This window comes from Haemaphysalis longicornis, unplaced genomic scaffold (assembly GCF_048455015.1).
Source record: "Haemaphysalis longicornis isolate Haplotype H1 unplaced genomic scaffold, Haemaphysalis longicornis Haplotype H1 scaffold_139, whole genome shotgun sequence".
Taxonomy (NCBI): Eukaryota; Metazoa; Arthropoda; class Arachnida; order Ixodida; family Ixodidae; genus Haemaphysalis; species Haemaphysalis longicornis.
In genome coordinates, this window is record NW_027526244.1 from 77,743 (window position 1) to 83,841 (window position 6,099).

The 6,099-nt window shown below is 49.2% G+C and overlaps 1 pseudogene; it reads left to right on the forward strand.

The window, feature by feature from the left end:
• Window positions 1-3,296: 3,296 nt before the first annotated feature.
• LOC144164775 (G-protein coupled receptor moody-like) lies at window positions 3,297-4,475 on the forward strand (annotated as a pseudogene).
• Window positions 4,476-6,099: the final 1,624 nt, after the last annotated feature.

The following is a 6,099-nucleotide window of genomic DNA, read 5'->3' on the forward strand; positions in this document are numbered from 1 at the left end:
AAAATTAGAAGCCCCGAATTCCCTCTGTCCTCATTGCTCTAAATTTTAAAGGCTTATGTAGTTTTTAAACAGGTAATGCTTATGTGCCTGTATTTCATTTCAAGGGTTCGTTTTTTGATTTCAGTGGCTCTGGTGCTGCTGTTGCTGTTCGTTGTGCCCTTTACCGGAGCCGGAAAAAGAATGCAGACTGGTATACTGTGAACCTAACCTTCACCATGACCCGAAAAGTGGAGCAAGCTCCTTAGAACATCGCTTTTTTGTGCTCGGCGTGTTTTCTGCGCTCTTGTTGTCTGAATGCTCCAGATAATCGCCATTTGTGGCAAGCAAAATCTCACATGAAGCGATGGGTGGGGTTTGGCACGGAGCTCGTTTACGCGACCTCTCGAGCATATTATGCATTGCATTTGGTGCGAACAGAGAGTGCAGAACTTATCGCAGGAGATCTTCTTCATTGTGGACACGTAAAAGGATTCTTAAAGACAGTGCAGAAAGTACATCAGGCCATAGAATGCAGCAGCTAAGTTTGCCTTGAACTCACAAAGCATGTATACACGGGTTGCCGTTTTTCTGTTCGAACGCCATTTGACACTTTCGCCTTCCGAAGGATGAAATAATTTTAAACACCAAAACAAGCAAGAACTAACGTTAGCCTATCAGTATTGTACACGCATGCGTTAGCCGTTTGATTTATTATTCGGGGTAAATCGTTTCAGAGCCTCGATCGCGTGCGCACCGATCACCGCAGTAGCAGCCCGCAGTTTTGGCTGCAATAGTGCGAAGTGAATGACTGATTTAAGACAACCGATAGTTCCTTGGTAACGCCTTACGTATCACACGGATTGCTGCTGTCATTTTTACATGAACGGAGCTTACACAAATAGGGTTCGCAGCACACGTGACACACATACACGAGAAAGTAGCAACACGCACGTTTGTTGCGACACCTGCAATAACACCACAAACAATATAATACTTTATCTCCTACAGTTCTTACCTTGCTCCTTTGAGCATCTTCGTTCCCACTTTGTGTGCACATAGCACACAACAGTATGTGGGCATCCTGGTGAACAGAAAATATCAGATCGCCGAAACTTATCCGCAGTCAGATGCTCTGTTTCAGGTTGGACCCTTGGACATGGCGGAAGTGCTAGCGGCGGCCGCAAGATGGCAGCAGATTTTGTGTAAGGTCTATAACCGGCAGTCCTCGTGTCCATGTAGTTAGGAATGCTCACTGGGTTGTTCTTTTCGGTAGTATAAGCGAAAAAAAGTGGCCACCGAAGAAGAAAAAATGCGATACGTTCAAAATGGCACAGAAAGGCTTCAGCACGTACGAGATGCACAAAAAGAACACAACTCCCGCTCGTGCAGTTGCAGGCAGCGCAAGAAACAAAAGGTAAAGAAAAAGATGCGATCTGTCCGAGGAAATGGCGCGAGTGCACCGCGAAGGCGGGAAAATGGAATTGCATTGAACAAGCCTCTGTTCACTTTGTCAAGAGAGGAAGAGCGTGAGGGTGTACTAGCCAATAGCGAAGAACGGTGCCACAGCCCGTATGGCGAATCACTGCTCTGCACTACCCACAGCTTTCACGTTAAGTGGAACTGCTGTAATTTTTTTACCACCACCACCCCCAGTTAAGCATCGATCGGTGTAGGGTTGGGCAGTTTAGGGTCTTGGCTTGTCGTTGTATAGCTCATCGGGGTAAATAAGTACACAATGATATGAACTAAAACAATTTCATCATAATCGCTCCTAAAAAGTCCAACCTAATGAAAACTCAAACTTTTGAAAACTCGATCTCAGGGGTTATGGCGCCCGCTCTCGACTACTTTCGGTGTCAACGGCAGGCTGATGCTGAAACTGGGAAATCACTGCTCCCCACTTCGACAGCTTTCGCGTTGAGTATAACTGTTTCATTTCTTTTCTCTTCGAGCACGTGGTGATAAAAAAACCCCAATCCCGTGGCAGCTTACATTCAAGCGCTAATTTACTGCAAGCTTTTGAAAATGGTTCTGTTTATACTCTATCTGACATAGTGGGCTGGGAATTTCGGAGGAACTTCCCGGAAAGACGGGAAATTACGCGTACAGAAAGTGTAAATTCAGTGGGTAGCTTTGAATTCATTTTCGTGAATCTATGCAGGCCGATTTCCAAACATTTCCATGAGACTACAGATGAAGCATTTATTTCTTGAACCCATGGCCATCAGTGATCTGACTCATCTTTAAGAACGAAACTTTTGCGGCGTTTCGTCGGGCCTCCGGCCTCGAAATTATTTTTAAACTGTACGCGTCACCAGATCTATAACCGTTTTCATCGTCACGTAAATGTTCTTTGTTGGTTTGCCGTTCTGTATTTCTACACAACCGCGTAATCTTTACTTTTCTATTCAACTTTATCTTTAAAGGTTTCACTTGTGATTTTGCTTCCGGGAATTTAGGGCGTCTCATTTTGATATTTTATGTTGCCTATTCTCTCACCGGTGCTCAAAATCTCCCACATACATCCCACATCACTAGTATCATCCCCATCTAGCGTAGCAAGCCCTGCCGCTAGCAGGACTGATCTCCCATTCCCATCGACGAACTCGCTGTCTCTCTCTTACATAGAAAGCATGCATACCACTTAGTTTTAGACATATGCTGGGTTTAAAATTAATAGCGTGCCCATAACGTTAGGAATAGACATGACTACATGCAAAGAGCGTGCGTCTCTTGCGTTCGCGTCCGCCTTCTTATTGGATTATGGAGTGTAAAAGAAAACGCCCGTGTGTACGAGATTTCGACCCACGTTAAAGATCCCCAGGTGGCCAAAATTAATCCGAAGCTTTCCCCTACGGCGTGCTTCATCGCCTGCGTTGTGTCGTTGGTTTAAACCCAACAATAAATCAATCGCCTTCTTGTTGGACTGACCTCCTCCGTCTCGTTGGAACACATGTCGGGGCCTAGAACGGGCCTTCACACAAAACGTAAGACTTCCCCTTCCCCTATGGAGCCCAAATTCCCAAACGCCATGCCCTCGCGGCCCAGAGTTAAAACCATCGCTTCCTGGGGGAAACCCCGCCCAGAAGGAATCTAACGGGAGAGCGCGGCGCGTCAACTTCCGGCACACGATAGTAGGTCTTCCGTTATCCACTCTTCAAGCGCCATCCGGAGTGACGACAGCCCGGGGTAACTCTGGGAGTGGTTAGGCTTGCGGGAAGACTGCGCAGGATCCGGCAGAGGCTTCTGCAAAGCATGATTTGAATACTGCTCAGTCGCTACAAAGCAACTAGCGAACGAACAACAGCAGTTGGAAAATGGGTGCACCCGTGACGACCCTTTCGCGTTCTTTCGCCACCACCGTGACGACCCCGTTGCCTTCTTTGGCCACCGAAGTTGTTGAGACCATCACCGAAGTTATGACTACAGCAGGAATCGAGCTCGGCCCAGGGAGCGCGAATGACAACACCTCCGCGGTGCTACGCTTCGAGAACTACCCGCGGCCGGTGTTGACCGGTGGCTTCGTAGCCCTCGTCATCATGGCAATATTTGGCGTGATCTCCAACGCCGTGTCCATCGCCGCGCTGCTCCGGTCCTCGAAGCTTCTGAAGAACGCCACCACGGCGCTCGTGATCAACCTGTGCTTCACCGACCTGCTCTTCTCCGCGCTGAGCACACCGCTGGCTGCGACCGTGTTCTGGAACGCCGGCTGGGTGTACAGCGACGGCCTGTGCATCGCGTACGGCGTGAGCCGCTTCTTCAGCACGGAAGCCTCCATCTTCACAGTCATGGCCATCAGCATCAACAGGTACGTGGCGATAGTCAATCCGGGCCTGTACGCTCGGGCCTTCACCCAGGGCAACAACCTGCTTTTGGTGACCGGGACGTGGCTGCTGACTCTGTCGCTGCTCTTCTGGCCAACGGCGGGCGTGTGGGGCCAGTTCGGCTGGGACAGCGACACCGGCACGTGCAGCGTGGTGCCCAAGAACGGGCGCAGCAGCAAGATGTTCATCTTCATGGTGGCCTACTTCGTGCCGGCCACGTCGATCGTGATCTGCTACAGCCGCATCTAGTGGATCGTGCGCATGACGCAGCGCAACGTGCGTCAGTACAGAACCAACCACAAGTCTGCCGCCTTCGTGGCGCGCTTCTTCGCCCAGCGCCAGGACGGGGGCGCCGAGTCCGCGGTGAAGGTGCAGCGCCAGCAGCAGTGCATCGCCAAGGACTGGCGCCTGCTGAAGACGGTGGTCGTAACCTTCGCCGTCTTCACCATCTGCTATCTGCCGACGGCCGTGCTCCAAATCTTCCGTCATATGGACGATTACCCGCTCGCCCACGTGCTCGCGTACCTCACCTACTACTTATCGGGATGCGTTAACCCGCTCATCTACATCTACATGAGCCGGGAGTACCGGGAGGCCTACAAGGAGCTCTGGCTCTGTGCCAAGAGCGCCGCCCTGTCCGCGAGCATGGGAAGCCAAGAGACGCCCGTGTGATTATGATCCTTTTTTTCGGTGTTGCTCGGCATTATCGCTACTACTTGACAAGGGCCCTCGGGCGTGCAAGCCATGCAGAACATGTTCATTTCTATTACCCCCTCTCTCTCTATTACTTATCCCGCACATTTGCAATTGAAGCTACTCCCAAAGTAGTACCATAACATCGGAAGAACGTTATTTTTTGTTTTGTGTTAATGTTAGAACAATGTTCCTAAAGCCATGTTTTTAATGTTTAGGTAATGATATAAAAAATGTTACATTATTTTTGGCAAGCGTTATTTAAGCGTCCAGAAAACATTTGTACAATGTAATACTAATGTTAATGTTACATTTCACGAACGTATCGGCGAAAAAGCAAATATTGTTCGAAAAACATTTAAAAACAAAGACAAATATTACATGACATTTCGCCAAACATTATGCGAACCGTAATAAACCATTTCTACAAATTATTGTCGCGAACCATGTACGGGTTTGTTTACTTATTGTTTGTTTTTATTGCCCGGCCGCGCCAAACCCTGTTATATCTGTCCCACGCGAAGCGTGTGTTCCATTCTCTATTTTTATGCCGCACTGGGTATCTCATTCAGATAAAGAGTCTGTTTCGCCCTAGCATCACTAGCATAGAATAGTCTTCCTTGATGTACAATGTTCTGGATGTAAATCGACGGTTCGAGTACCACGCGCGCCGAAACACAAAAAGCCTGCAGAGCAGACGCCGCGGCATTACTATCGCCGTGGCTCCTTAGCGCAAGTCACTTTGTTTACTGCTGCTTCGCCGCCTTTGTATTCTTTGAGTTGTTAGGGGAGCACAAGTTCACTTCAATAAACGTTTTTCCTTTGAAGCCAACTGCATCGTGTTTGGCTTCGTGGCAATGTCAATACTGTCGGAATAAGGTTTTTGTAACACTGCAGAAACACGCTGACCCCTTGCAAAAAGGCGTCAACCGTGTGCGGCGCTGGCAACACTGTTCGCGGCGGCCATGTTGAAGGAGAGTCTGAAAGTCTTCTCTCGATCGCTCGCTCTCTGTGAGGTAGTATGGCAAGTTCACGTGAAATTGTTTTCCCCATCACCGGGTTGGAGAACATTGTTATATCGCCTACCTCCGCTGAGGGAGGAGAAGCTCGTCGAGTTTTACTCGAGCAGGTCGGCAGCCGAAAGAAGCTTCGAAAGAAGTTTTAACTTCAGCGTCCAATCGTACGTGCTTCCGTCGACGGTGAAGACTGAGAGCTCCCAGCGAAGGTAAGGCTTTTTTTCTTCGCCTTTGCGACTGTCTTCCAGGCGCTGCCGCATAACTGCTTGTGAAAGATTGTTTAGCAGCATCGCGAGCTAGAATGGGGACCCGTCCTGCCACCTTTTTTTTTCTCGTCGTGTTCACAGCGCGACCACTGAAGCATTGCTACGCGCGCCGCAGAAAAATTCGTAGACCGTCAGCATTCGATCGACTGAGGGAAACACTGCGAGAGTTACTGCGCTTCCGTGCAATCGGGGAGATAAATTCCGGGGCGTGTTTTTGCCATGCAAACCTATGTACGCGACTACAGGAGCAGGAGAGTCACGCGGAACTGGAATAGCTGCTTTCCGCTTCTAGCTGATATGTGAAAAAACCCTTGTCGAGCC